The sequence below is a fragment of the Ischnura elegans genome, chromosome 4 (assembly GCF_921293095.1).
Source record: "Ischnura elegans chromosome 4, ioIscEleg1.1, whole genome shotgun sequence".
Classification (NCBI taxonomy): domain Eukaryota; kingdom Metazoa; phylum Arthropoda; class Insecta; order Odonata; family Coenagrionidae; genus Ischnura; species Ischnura elegans.
Window position 1 is genome coordinate 130,356,430 of NC_060249.1, and position 14,990 is coordinate 130,371,419.

General features: G+C 39.8%; 1 protein-coding gene and 1 long non-coding RNA gene across 3 annotated transcripts in view; one reads left to right on the plus strand and one right to left on the minus strand.

The window, feature by feature from the left end:
- Positions 1-640: 640 nt before the first annotated feature.
- Positions 641-2,210, minus strand: LOC124156948. Its single transcript, XR_006864463.1, has 3 exons — positions 1,835-2,210; positions 1,667-1,748; positions 641-668 (listed from the first exon to the last, which is right to left on the minus strand). It is a non-coding gene; the product is annotated as an uncharacterized LOC124156948 (long non-coding RNA).
- Positions 2,211-4,733: 2,523 nt separating this feature from the next.
- Positions 4,734-14,990, plus strand: part of LOC124158055 (ceramide phosphoethanolamine synthase-like) — a 63,263-nt gene continuing 53,006 nt past the window's right edge. For both annotated transcript variants that reach the window (XM_046533222.1, XM_046533229.1), the window contains exon 1: positions 4,734-5,050. The gene's annotated coding sequence lies outside the window, so the exon portion shown is untranslated. The remainder of the gene's footprint in view (positions 5,051-14,990) is intronic.

The window sequence follows — 14,990 nt, forward strand, 5'->3', positions numbered from 1 at the left end:
ATTTCCACCTCTTACGACGAACATTAGAGTTAGAAAATGCATTTTTTAATAAAATGTTTATTTGCCATAAATTTTGGGGTTCATAATTTTCACTGCAACTTGTTACCTTGAAGCCTTACTCACCTCGGATCACTATCATGTGGAATTGAATGCCATAAATAATGCAAATAGGTTAAATGATATAAGAAAGCAGTAATCTTTTATAAAACGTATTTGTTAAAAAATGAAGCAACTTTTTAAAAAGAAACAAACTTTCAGTTGAAAAATTTTGTTACACAATATCTGAAGGCTGCATACAATTTTGCTGCTATAGTCCGGCATTCTCACATAAATTACAGGCTGAAAAGATATTAAGTTTTCAACGTTGATGTAGTTTACTATGCTGGTTTCAAGAACTTCGTAAACATAAAAAAATTGTCGATATCTAAGGTGTACAGAGCTTTGTAGACGAAACACTCAGTCATTTTCGTTGGAAATTATTCTGTCCACTTTTCCAAATTCAGGAAGGCTGAAATCGTCAAAACCAACTGCAACACATTTTCCACTTCGGTAACGAGTGAACTTCTTCTTCACCCAAGGCACCTCAAGGCAAGATGACACAAACTCACGGGGAATTTTCCTATAAGTTCACAGTGTCCACCAACACCTCACAATCTTCCACTAAGGAACTGGAATAAATATATAAAAAATTTACACAATTAAGCTTGCCTTTATGATTATTCGTTACACTCTTTTGCAATTAGTTACCAACCTTTTGCATGAAAAGGAAGCTACTTCCTACTCATAACTTAAGCTATTTATACAGTACCGAGGACTCCTCTCTGACAGAACATAAATCAGCCGTAACTTCTTGTCATGTAAACATCAAGAATAGCTAGATCAGGAGAAAAATGGTTTTGAAAATTCTGTGGTATGTTACACCTTGCAATATGGATACTATAGTATATAGGTCTGTATATCCTCGATTTGAGTTCTAAATTTCGTGATACATAGCTCTATATTGCAGTTCATACGCATTGTAACGTTTGATATTATGTTTATGTTTTGATTTCTATTTTTTATTTGATGTTTATGTTTGGATTGTTGCCAATGAGTTGTTGAAAAGAGAGAGGGAATTGTTGAGAGGGAAGTCATTTAAATAGGAGCTGGAAGGAAGGAGAGGAGAATAAGAAATTGTGATATGAAATGAATAAAGAGGTCTCTTGAAGAAGCTAGTGTCTGATATTACACTTTTATATTATATAAATTTAGGGTAGAGTCCTTCGCATAATTAGTGCATAAGCGTCTGTATTTCTACTTGTACAGTGGAACTCAGGTTATGCGGTGTGCATGAAATTGCAATCCAATCCAATTGAAATTGAAATCTAATGGAAAACTACTTGAAACTTTTCATCAATGGATTAAATGAGAATACAAACATTTCATTCAGTAAAAGTGATATTGTAATACACATGTATTAAGTTAAAATGCATTCATCTATTTAGTAACGAAATGTATAATTCATATGGTAGTCATCAAAATTCACCGGAAGTACTTTCGAGAAAACGTATGGGTTGAAAAATACAATATCCAACCTAAGGATAATATCAACCCACAAGATAAAATCTTGAACGGTGAAATAAAATAAGAGTTATGCATAATAACGATACACAATAGGCAAGCTTACCGGTAAATTTTTCCTCGAGAAGGTTCAGGCCCAAAGCATCAAGAAAATCCTTAGCTCGGTCATCTTCTCGTATCAAAGTGCTCTAAGATATAAAAAAAGTATTAAAATTGGCATTGGTGGGCAATATTTTCTCACTTGCAAGAGCAAACTTAAAATCTATTTACTTACCACAAATCACGCCAAACATGCTCACTTACGAGTTGTTTATTATAAGAACTGTTTGGGAGTCCGTCGCTACAGTGATGACTGACGCAGAAGCGATAATAGTCGCCTTATCCATCGAGTTGGCTGTGGGATCCAACTATTGGATGAGGGATATGTTCGAGATTGGTGTGGGGACCAACACTTGGACACTACAACCAAGTTATGATTGTCCAATTTAATTAGATATACCACCTAATCGCGTTGGTTGCCGTGTCTGTTACAGTGGATACTGCATCCAACTTTCACTTATCCAATTAAAACTGGATGTCTCATCCAATCCTTTTTTTGAGTGCGGAGAATCTCCATTTACTTGCGAGTCGAATTCGAGTCTCTTGTGGAATTTAAATGTGTACCTGATGTAAAAACAATGCTTCGTCTTGCACTGAAGTAGATGGGGCAGTATTATTTAAGTTCACCTTGAAGAAGAGGAAATGCGACACACTTCGTTCCACGCTCGAAATCAGTGGTGCCCCCTACGGTATATTTACAACCTCCTTGGTTGGTGGCTATTAGAGAGTGTAGATGGTTGGAGGCACTCATGTGCCTTGGTGGAGTCAACTTATGCATTTAATTTGCATTCACAATAAGGTCCACTAATTTTTTCTGAAGTCGATTTTTTCTTCCGTCACGTCAATTACCTACCGCGCTAGAAAGCTGCAGCGGTGAAAAAAAACTCACCACAACCTGCCTATTTATGAAGATTATTAAAAAAACAATGGCGCATGGTGGAGTGAGAACACAATCCAAAAGTAAATGAACAATCATAAATAAAATAAAAAAATCAATCAATTCTATTTTGTAATAAGGACAATTTTGTTATTTTTTTACCAATCTGGTAATTTGATTTGGGTATTATTATTATTATTATATGTCTATTTTTTTATTTTTGCTATCGTAAAAGCGTTGCAGACATAACATAAATCCGTTGATAAGAAGGAGGTTGACACGAACGAAAGACTTTTAGAAGAGTAAGTTGTGGCAGTGTGTATATGGAAGTGTCTGTAAAAGTGTTAAGTAATTCTTTAGAGCCTGGACGATTACTCTTTTTTGGAGTAGGAGCAGTTGTGGCAGGAAAAATGCTTTCTTTTCAGGGATAGTTCGCTTTTGCTGACAGTTGAGAGGCGATATTCGTGTCGGTTACCCCTGGTTGTTGTACCCAGGATTCCGAAGTTGAAATTTGAAAGACACGGCTAGAGCTCAACCTTTAAATGAGCAACTGGCGTGAGACTTTCTGCAAGTTAGGGCCGAGTGGCTGATGTCTTTCATGAGCTCATTTTTGATTAAGGTGCTGCTGAAACCTTTAATTGGGAATCGAACGTGGGTCCATTGCCCAAACGCCCTATCCACTATAATATGCCCTCAATTCAATCAGATCGCTTTATGTTTGCTTTTTATTCATATTTCGACCATTCCATTAGTTGCGAAAGTTTTCCCAGCGTAATAAAAGTATTAAATTATGAATGGCTCCGTTTGTTATAAAGGGTAAATACAGTATTCTACTGGAGGGTTACTTCCGATTTAGTGCCACCTCAAATATTTAACGTGTTTTCTCCATTAACTTGCATGTCCCAGCGTATGCACATCGTGTAACGATGTGCCACTTTATCGCTTTGTGTTTGACAGGAAACTTATTTATTTGTTTAAGCAAACATTTATTTTTGATAGAATGTGAGTTAGAAAGTTAACGTACTGTCGCGGATGGAATTCGTATGGGCCCGAAAATATTTCGTTGCCTATGAGCTTTTAATACGCTTTAAAAAATACGGCAATATTTAATTTAAAATTCATTAACCATATCGATGGCTAAGTTCTTACAACACGTATATCAAATTCGGCCGGTTTGAGACAGGTATCTTAAACATGTTTATCATAAAACATGAGAGGTGACATCATTAAAGTGTAATGATATTAAAAAATGGAATACAAGCAAAAACCTACTCTTTGTATACAAATGAATGCTTCTTTTTCAGTTTTAAGAACTTTTGGTTTTTAATTTCCGTGTACAAGTAAATTAATTAATCGTTTTTTTTGCTCTCCTGAAAAGTTGCAAGTTTTTCAGATACGTGTTGTTAGACCTTAGCCATCGATATAGCTTCTCATAATTTCCATGTACGTGTGCTTTAATTTTCGGCAACATATACATACGAACTTGAAAAGCATTTAATTCGTTTTTATTTCCATGTTCCGCTTGTTGTCTCTTTACAACCTACCAGAACGCGTGTTTCATGCCATAGATCATCTCTCCCCTCCCATTCCACTCTCGCACCAAGTCGTCCTGGCCACCCCACCCTCTTCCCCAGCCAAAATAAAAGACATAACCGGTTCCCGCGTGGGTTTCCCTACTACATCGTGGACTCCCCTGCGCGTAATATCTACCACCCCCCTCCCCCAACCCGTGGCCCCCTTCCAAATGTGTGATAGAGCCCAGGGGCGGATCCAGGATTTTTTTCTGGGAGGGGCACAAGCAAGGCCGTATCCAGGATTTTGTTCTGGGTGGGGCACAAGGATACCTCGTAATACAAAACAAACGCAATGATAATGGGACCGTATTAAAAATCTTGCATATTTTTGAGGGTCTGGGGGGGGGTCACGTGCCCCCCCCCCTGGATCCGCCTATGATAGAGCCCAAATTGGGCTTTTTACAGCTCCCATTCGCGTGAATTACGGCAGTAAGGGCCAGACACGAGGAGGGATTGGCGCGCTCTCTCTCGCTACGCTCGCTACATTTCGGTTTTCAACAATGTCGCCCACCCCGCCGCCTCTCCCCCCTGCTCCTCCCCCCCTCCCCTCAAACCAACAACACTGCGGACAGGCAGCGCCTCCGCTGGCAACACGCCGAGCCAAGAGTTCCCTCCTCCTTCCTCACAATCGCCTTTGACTCGAACGCATTTTACTCGTGGCCAGCCTTCCTTAGCGGGAGTTTCCGAGGGAGTATATTCCAGGAATACCATATCACGCGGCCGGGAGGGGCCGACACAGCTTTCCTTTTGGCCGACGAGGAAGGAGCGACCCTCCAGCGCTCTGCGACAGTGTTTTGTGCTTCGCCTGTAGTGGAGTAGCGAGTGCAACTGGTGGCGATTGTGGTCAGCTGTGAGAGTGTGCGTGGATCAGCTGCTGGGATTCATATCGGGATTCGACGCCCGCACCGAGAGGATCACCCGCTGACGCTTGGTTCCCCTGGTAAGTCGTGCACGCTGGGGCAATCTATACATTTGTAGACTGACTGACATGCGTAGGACCGTTCTTACACGTTTTTCAAGTGGAAGTGAGTGTAATAGAAGGACTTGGGTGTCAGGAGTAATAGCTACAACATGATGCACCTTTCACGGAAACCCGAAAGAAATGGTTCGAATATGTTTATTCCAAAAGCTCCCGGTTAGTACTCAAATATTTTAGGTACTAATTCGAAAATTATCAACCCATTCCAATTTTGAGTTTGTGCCATTGGTTTTTCCGCCTATTCTGTCTCGCCAGATAACTGATTTCACTCGAATATATCAGTCGTACCAATAGGACTTCAATTTTGGTGACCGCTGCTTTTTGACGCAGTTATCAGAGCGCCGATGATGTTATCTTCAAAATTTAGATTGGTACGTGAAAAGGACGTGCTCAGAAGCAACTTCCGGACTTGAGTATTTATCGACGTCGTGAATTTGACGCAATACACGTGGAGTGCATGACATCGTGGCCACTTTGAGCCGGATAAAAATCGTCCTCTGATGTTTATTTGTCGCGGACGCAATCGTGTGCAGGCCCTGTTCCCGACATTTCTGAGTGAAACGGAACTCGATCAATTTGCCAATCTAACTTTACGAGGAGTACTCCACAAACATTACTATTTATTCACTGGTTAGTTTGTCTTCATTTTTAAATGTATGCATTGTGACGTTTTGAAAGTATATTTTCGATTGATTGGTTGCTTTGTCTTTTTCTTTAGAAAATTATGAAGCTCTTCGTTGAATGTCAGTTCAATCTACCAATTCAAAAGTTCTAATCTATGTATTAGCGGCAGGGATGCCGACTTACAAAAAATATTGGGAGGGCCAAACCGGGGATCTTGCCCCGGGAAATTTTACAAGTGAGTTTTTAGTTTTTTAAGCATTTTAGAAGAGTCATATGATCATCATTAGAACCGTGATAACTCGAATCGCGATATCTGGACACTCCGGGGAAAATCGGCAAGCCTGACACAATTTTTCTCACACCCACAACAAATTTTTGAGGGGGCTCGGGGGTCGTGGCTGGGTCGTGGCTCGGGGGTCGTGGCTCGGGGGTCGTGGCTGGGTCGTGGCTCGGGGGTCGTGGCTCGGGCCCCATGGAGTCAGCGCCACTGCGTAGCGGCACATAACGCCATAGATTAACGGGAGAGGCGACAGGGATATTCAGTCCCTACTATATTCTTATTAATTATGTTGTAACGTTGAATTCGCTCTATGGTTCGCATATATAAACGGGACCCAATCTGGAATAAAATGGGATTTCTTAGTTTTTTCAGCCGTTAATTTGGCTTTCAATGCTGGAATTGAAGCCGGAGTCACCATCTTAGTCGTAGGACAGAAAATTAGTTCAGCCTCTCACTCCGGATCTTATGACCCAACCCTCTTCAGTACAGAAGGGCCGGGAGCTGATTAAAAAAATCGCAGGGGCCATGTGCTTATCATGAATCTATTGTGTTTTTTTTTAATCCTTACGATAAATTTACCCCTGCATGTCAAGGTCATCTACTTTAAGAGAGGCCATCACTCCCGAGTACGGTATTTTGTTTTTTCGTTATTTATTACTTGTTTTATATTTACTACTTCATTCATTCACACGACGCTTTAAGCGCAGGCAGGTAGCATTTTTACCCTCTGATTTCTGGCTTTTTTCATCTACCACAGCACCGTTGTCCTCGTCCTTTTTCTGTTATATGTTCCTATCCCTTTCTTTCTTTACCTCTGAATTTATTTGATTGTTTTATATTTAAATATTTGTCAGAATTAATCAATGTTTGAAATACCATTTCATCAGGGATGCGAAGTAACGAAGCAAAAGTAATCCAATTTCTGTTAACGATTACATATTTTATAATTTTCGGATGACAACATGTACCTCGAAGCTCGTGCGAGTGAATGTTACGTTTGTTTAGTGATCAAAATTGAATATCTGAATTTCACGCGCGCTCATCGAAAGGCAGTTCCAGCGAAATTAGCCTCATCCACAGGGGTACATTTTGTTAGAACACATATTTATGCCTAAAGTTACTAAGTGAAACGTTTTTGTTATTATTCTATGCAATGAAATTAAATAATAATTAAATAACTTGCTTGCAAGTCACTACTCGATCCTGTTGGAGAAAATATTGACAGCGATTGCATCATTTGCAGGAGCAAATTAAAAGAGATTGCCATCGTAAGCGTAATTTTATTTTTAAAGTATTTTGCGGCAGTAATTATTTAAAACTTTGACATTGTAATTGAGCACGATTAAATTTTTTCATTACTTTTCCCATAACCGCCTTTTACCCCCTGTAAACTAGTACGAATGTGACATTTTTATATTTGAGGTACTGGGAAATGTGTACTGTCAAAAATCAATTATCAAATGCCTTTGGCTTGGCATGGAGTGAGCGTTGCCCTAACCTATCCAAACTAAACTTCGGTGTAAATCACTGGGTAATTGATTTTAGAGGCCACACCGTTAGTTCACAAGATAACTCATTGAAATGATAAACTCTGTACCGTTCGAGATGTTTATTGGATTCCCAAAATGCTTCGTAACCTTCAAGGCATTGTCAAGAGTGCATTCTGGTGCAAGCAACAGAAAACGACGCCATGAAGGAAATATTACTATTAACAGTGTGGAACTACATATATGTATTTTTCATTTCAATAACAAGGGGACCTTACAGGCCCTGAAAGCGAGGCACAATAAAATGATGGTACAAATCAGTATCCTGCGATCAGTATTCGATCTGAAATAGGTTTAATGTAAACCATTATTCTTCTTCTTCGTGATAAAATAAAAACTTAATATAATTCCGTTTTCAATCGATAAAAGGGGCGAAATACGTAGGCAGCAACGCGTCTAAAAATGAGTGATTTTACGCCTCAGGCGTTTTTATCCCGGAGGACTCATGTTTGTCCATTTATACAAAATAAAATGAGCCAAAAAATAGTCGTAGTACAAGCCAATATCATAGATCATATAGTGTAGAATACGAATAGTACCTTCAAAAATTCCTCCAAAAAAGTCGAAAAAATGACTTTCGACCAGCTTTTTGCGATTTTGAACCACTACTGTGCGACGGTCGGAGGCCTGTCGCCCGACGAAAACACTCGGCCCCGACGCGACGGACGGTCGGGCGTTTGGTCCTAAACGCAATATTTGAACAAACGCTATCGTTGTAAGCAGGCAACAACACAGCCGCAGTAAGGGTCACGTGAAAATACAATTACCATGTTATATCGCGTGCGCAGAATCCGATAACACGGTCCTTTTCTATCTAATTACTCCGACTTCGAGAGCGGCGCGATTCCGGTTCACACGTAGGTAAATAAAAGGTCATTGGCGGCTTTTTGGGGCTACTGGCAGGGGATTCATATTTTTGGACGTTCTCTTGTAACACTTTAATGATGAGTTTTGGGACAAAGTAAACATAATAAGGTTAGTTTAATCACATTCAAACACCAACATTATGCTCTTAAATTCATGCATTTGTAGGGTTGGAGTGTACTAAATTTGCTCCCATAGTTTCCAGGGCGTCGTTTCATGTTGTATTGCCGGTGAAACTATAGTCATCAGACATTAAACGACGCGGTGGATATCCGGAAACCATGACAGCATTTACTGCTCATCGCGGAAACTTTCGCAAGAACTGTCATAATATTTCTTTAGGCCCCTTTCAGACGCAACGGCTTTTCGCCGGCCGCCGTCCACGGCACCGCGCCGTGAAATTCAGGCAGCTTTCAGACGAGACGACTTTCCGCCGGTCGCCGTTCACGGCGCGGCGCGCTTTTAAATACAGAAAACAGTACGGCAAGCAATCGGCACGGCCATCAGCGACTTTCATTCAATAGTTCTTGAGTCGTTATCATGAATAGGAGCGAATTTTAAAATAATAATATAAATTATTATTTTAATTGTTTATCTATACTGCTGATATAAATTTTATCTATGCTGCTTATATATAAAATTTAGTTTAGGGAACCTCGATACAAATATGAAATCTGTAACTAGACAATGAGTAACTCATTTGATAGGTTATTATTATTTAATTTCTTTTTAAAATTATTTATTTAAGCATTATTTTTCATAAAATTGTTTTTAGACAAAGGAAACATAAAATTTCATTACTAAAGAAAGATAATGTATTGGATCTTAACACTTTCATGTGAGCTGGGGTGTGCATCATAGTCATTTTTTCATTCAGTCCGATTTTAGAATTTTTTATTGTTTACTTCTCAAAACATTATCTATCAGAAATTCTTTCCAGTACTTTCAAATAATTAAAAAAATCAAACAGGAAGAAAAAAAATACAAATAATTTTTACAAAATACATAAAATATTGATAAAGTTGAAACCTTTCGCTGCATCCCAAATCCCAAAACACTATACCACTTCTCTCACAGAATAAGTTGACTGGTTTGACGGCGTAGAATTAAGTGATCGGAGAATGAATTGATCCTGCTAGAGGAGAAGAAACTGCTCGCAACTGCTGTATCCTCTCCAGAATGTTCAATACCTCGATTTGGTAGTTCACTGTTTCCGCATCCTTGAGGTTATGCATGCTTGGTAGAGTTCCTTTAAAAAAGTTTAAATTACTAGGCTCCTCTTTTCCTCAGGCTCCACTTTTATGTCCATGTAGGATTATAAAAAAAGGATCACCGAGTTACCTCGAGATATTTACACCACATATGCAACAAAACCTATAGAGAGTGATACCAAAAGGAGAAAGCGACCACCCGCGACGCCGAAATTAAGATCGATTTTTCGAACGTGCGGCACAGTTCGGAGCTTTCAGCTGTCCACGGGGAATACCGTGCTCGACGGACGTTGGAAAGTGAAATTTTTGCAAGTTAATTACGTATAAGATATAGTTTATTTAGTGCCACCTTCAATTTACATTTCATATAACCTAATTTCTTCGTTATAATTATCGATATTTATCGTCGATACGATACAAATTGTAGGACTGTTTTTCGTCGAAATTTTGTGTTTTTTTGGGATTATAAAAAAAGGATCACCGTGCTATCTCAAGATATTTACATTAAATTACATCAAACGTTTTAGAGTGTCCATCAAGAGAAATCAAATACGACCATTAGAATCAACTAACAATAAAAATCGATGTTTTTGCCGCGCGCGCAGTCCGCGGCAGCTCCCCGATCGTATGGAATGTCTAGACTCGGTGTAATTTACAATTGATATGTACGTAAAGTCATATAGACTATTTTTGCGTACATCGTTAGTCTTATTATTTACTTAATAGAATACACATATTTTAGCCTTTTTTCTCTATTTCTCCATTTAAATGAATGATTAGCTCTAGATAGGTTGATAGCTGTTGGACATATCGCACACGTAATTGCATGACTTGGATTTGGTTGAAAAGCGTCAACGTCCACTATAAAATCTCCCATCTCGTTCAAAAACACAATTTAAAATATGGGAACTGTGAAATATTATTCATGTCCGCATTTCTTCGCCGATCACGCTACTCTGAATTCTATAGAACTACGCGGCGGACGGCATAAGTCGACGCGTCTGAACAGTCCAATACACCACAGTGTTTATTTCACGCCGTGGACGGCGTACGCCGGGCCGGATTGAAATGGGAGCCGTGGATACCACGGCGGCCGTCCACGGCGTCGTGTCGTCCACGGCGTGATTCGACTCGTCTGAAGACACCCATTGCTAACTATGGTTATTTAAAGGCATTGTGCCGTGCCGTGGACGGCGGCCGGCGAAAAGCCGTCACGTCTGAAAGGGGCCTTAGAGCGTTAGTGCCCTGGTACTTATGCTTAGAAGTAGCGCTGTGAGGGGGGGGGGTTGACGGATAACCCCCCCCCCCCTCAGGGCTCAGAGAAATTTTTAAGTTAAATCTATTTTACTTAATTGAATTAATATTACTTATAGCATAATGTGAGGATTAATAAAATATCCCTCGGAAAGCAGTAAAACTCACCATTTATCTTTAAAATTTTCTGGGATAGGGCCCCCGCTTACCGTGGCGGGTATTCCGCACCCCCACGCCCCTCAGTATTAGTTGCGCCTGAAACCCCCCTAGCCTTAATTCCTAGCTGCACCCCTGTTGCTCTGGGTGCCACAACACACCCTTAAAATATAAGACCCTGATTGGCACAGAAATATTTTCCATAGTGGCTTGATGTAGCAGTGAAGAATAGTCAATTGAGCGAGTCCACTATCCTTTTTGTGGACTCGGAATAAACAATCACGCGTATAGTACTGCTAGCCTAAAGAGAGATACTTCCCAAATATTCTTATTATAAAAGTAATCTTATATTCTTAATATAAAAAAAAACTTCACCGATAATTCTTCCCCTTGCCCACACCAGCCACTTATAAATCTCAATCGCCAGGTAGGACTCTGTGGAATGCTTACTCCCAAACAGCGTTACTCAGATTACATCTATATCTATGTAATACCCCGCAAGCCGCCTAAAAGGCGTGTGGCATGGGCTGTTAGGACACCAGCCGTAAGATGGGATACGCAAGAGACTAGGAGGCTTCGCACTATAGTTATTGAGACCATATATTTTTCAGAGCGACACAGAGAACACCATCACAAAGGAACGAACTATATTTTCAGGTGAGCTAGAAACGAACGCATTTATGGGTTTAGAAATTTGATTTTCCCCCGAAAGGACTTACATAAATTCAACGCCGTCGTCAGTTTACCTTACAAACGCAAATATTACATTTGTTTTAGCATGTATAGTACCGGAAAACGCATGGTTAATGTCCAAACAAATTCCATCACACGACAAGGGAGGCACAGTGCGGGGTGGATGTCTACAGATCAGATTATTGTCTCGACGTCTTTTAATAAAAAAAACATTCACAATCAACTGCTGTATGGATTGGCGGAAAGCATTATTATAATTGATGCACGAATCACACCGAGATAAGAATTTTAGATTATTAATTTAGCTATAATTTTCCCTATCATTGACAAGCATGACTCGAATGATCGCTATACTTATTATTATCTTGTGCGCGAAAAATATTGTGTTAATTCGAGTTTTATAAATCCCCACGTCATTTCTTTTGAAGTATTTTTTCTTAATGGCATTCACGTTACGAGTGTGTGCTAGAGCTGACGCTCATGACGAATTAATTAGTGGCACTGAGGTCGTTAGCTGCTGATTTAATGAGGCAACGCTCTGGAATAGCGAAGGCGTGAAAAAAATACAAAAAGATAAAACACATTTGCAGAGGTGCGTAACGAATCGGAAATTTTGATTGAGTTGGGTAGCGGGGAACTGAGATCCGTGGAATGAGGAAAAAAGTGGGGCTGCTCCTAAATACAAATGCAAAGCATTTGGCGCAGTTTTCCGAATGGTCAGCCAGCAACTTTGCTGCCTATCTGAGGACTTCGTTATGACATTCGCTTTCCGTACCTACAGCTGTAACAATGTCACGATAGCCTATCCTCTGGTGAACATTAAAACCCTGCAGATTGTGGAAATAGAGTGAAAAGTCTGCAAAAGTCAGAGAATGTCGGCTTGATATTTAACTGCAAATGCATTTTGCTGCATTAAATTCTGTCATATTGATTCCGAATAAGCAACGCCTTTCAAAATATATGATTCATGTATTTTACTTGACCTTTCATGTATTTTACTAAAATTTCACGGCTACCTCTCTCTCTCTATGCCGTAGAAAAACTCATTCAGTATTTCGGACGGGTTATTTTTAAGTCTTGTCTGAGAAAGTCATTCATGCAGTCGGCACTATTTTCAATGGTAGTGAATATTACAGTTTGTGGCTCATTTGGGTTTTCTTATTTGTCTATTTTTACGTTTGACTCTTATCTGACAACCGTAGTCTCAATTTTTTCATTTCCCGTTATTTTTTGCTGTGCGTTATTCTACCATCACACAAGTTTTTTTTCTAATTGCATTTTTTAAAGTTGCCCTCAAAAATACTACCTAACTCCGCTTAGTCTATTGTCGTATCCCGCTCGTCTTCGAACGAGATATTAGCGACAACACGAACGTCTCTCGAATGGAAGGATCTGGTGCCGGAAATAAAAGGAGTCACTCTGAATAAAAAGCAGTGACTTTATTCCCTTTTCTTATGAACAAATATGTCCCCAGCCTCCTGGCCGGTCCAGCTCAGCCAGTCGCCACGCCACAACTCAGCCCCGAGCCTAGCTAGGCATACCCTTTTAATCTTCCCCCCGGGAAGGTCCAAAAAACCCTCTTATCTACCCCTGGACCGACATCCGCCGATCACGAGCGGGTCATCTCGTAGACTTGCACTTTGGACTAAAATGCCTACGTGCCGGCTCACGCGTAGCAATGGCTGCTGGATACTACACCTCCCCCATTAGAAAGAGAGAAACACGACAAGTTGTTTCTCTCGAACCCATAATATGTAAAATAACTGCAAGTACACAATACACCACACATTATACCCTTTTTAAAAATGCGTAAAAGAACAATGACCAATAATATAAAGGTCCTTTAGAAGTTTGGATTACATCACAATATTTAACAATGCAAAAACACTTTAGCAACTAATTGTCTTTCTAAGCATTTCATTACCAACCGTTTGAATTGCTTAATTGCCACTAATATTTGTAAAGCATCAGATAGCAATCTGGTGTTTATCTCTTATTAAGTGAAGGCTCTCCTGACTCATAACCTTGCGGTTTTAATTCCTTTTGACTCAGGTTCATCATTTCGGCACTTTCACCACTAACACAGTCTTTAGCCCTATTTGAGGTGATATGTTCCACTGACCCTCGAATGTTACTCACAATCTTGGGTTTGAAAATTATGCACAAGTCCTTGCAACTTTCACCTCTTCGTCCTCTTGCGTTTGGACAACATTTTTTCATGCAACATTTACATAAACAGCAATACACAGTTAAGCAAAATATGAATCCCAAACACAGATAGCTCAGTACTGACATATTAAAGTGATGTTTTACGTTACTTCTTTCACGACTCTCATTCTCAATTATTTTTTCAAGGTCCCTTACTTTAGTACTAGCATAGTCTAAATCATCCACATGTTGTACCAAATTAATAAGGGGCAAATGATCATGTAATTTATCCAAGGAATACCCGTGCTCTGGATTACAGCAATCAAATGTTAAGGAGAGCGGGGGAATGAAATCGTTCTTAGTGCGATTCATTGTAGCTATCATTTCTCCTTGAAGGACAGTCCCCGTCCCATAACCCTTGCAGTATTGAAGAAAAGTTAACCTTCCCGTTCCGTTCACCACCACGTCATACGGATCGTGTTGATTGCACAATATAGTCACACTCTCCGGCTTTGGAGCCGTGTACAACCACTCATTTGCGTCTACTTGTACCCATAAAGTTTGGTCTAACCCAACAAGTCGACGCTCACAAAGAGAAGGGATCTCATTAATAAACTGCATCATTTTAGCTTCGCAATCTTCGTGAAGCTGTAATAATTGCAATGGATATAATTGCTTGCAAACTCTCCAATTTGTTGCAACTTTCTTGCACCTAGAGAATTCCTCCCTTGAAAACTTAACATAATATCTATTCATTTTATCAATTAACAAATATTCCTTCTGGGGCTTGATATAAATAAACTTATTAGAAGTTCCATTCACCAAAGTGGGTAAGGGTAAAACACGATATACATTAAATCTCAATGAATTGCAAAGAGGTAAATACAGCACATACCCTAAAACTTCCTTAGACAAAAATACATCTAAAGTTAACAATTTTAACATAGCGTTACTGTAAGCCACACTTGGTGGGAAGGGAAGGGACAGTTCCTTGGGCAACTTCGTCTCTTCCTTCTTGAACACACTGAAGATCTCTCCTGGACTAACTATCTGTGGCTGTAACACTCCTCGTCGCGCGTTGATTATAGCGTCCAGTATAATCTCGTAATTACGGGTCACTTCCT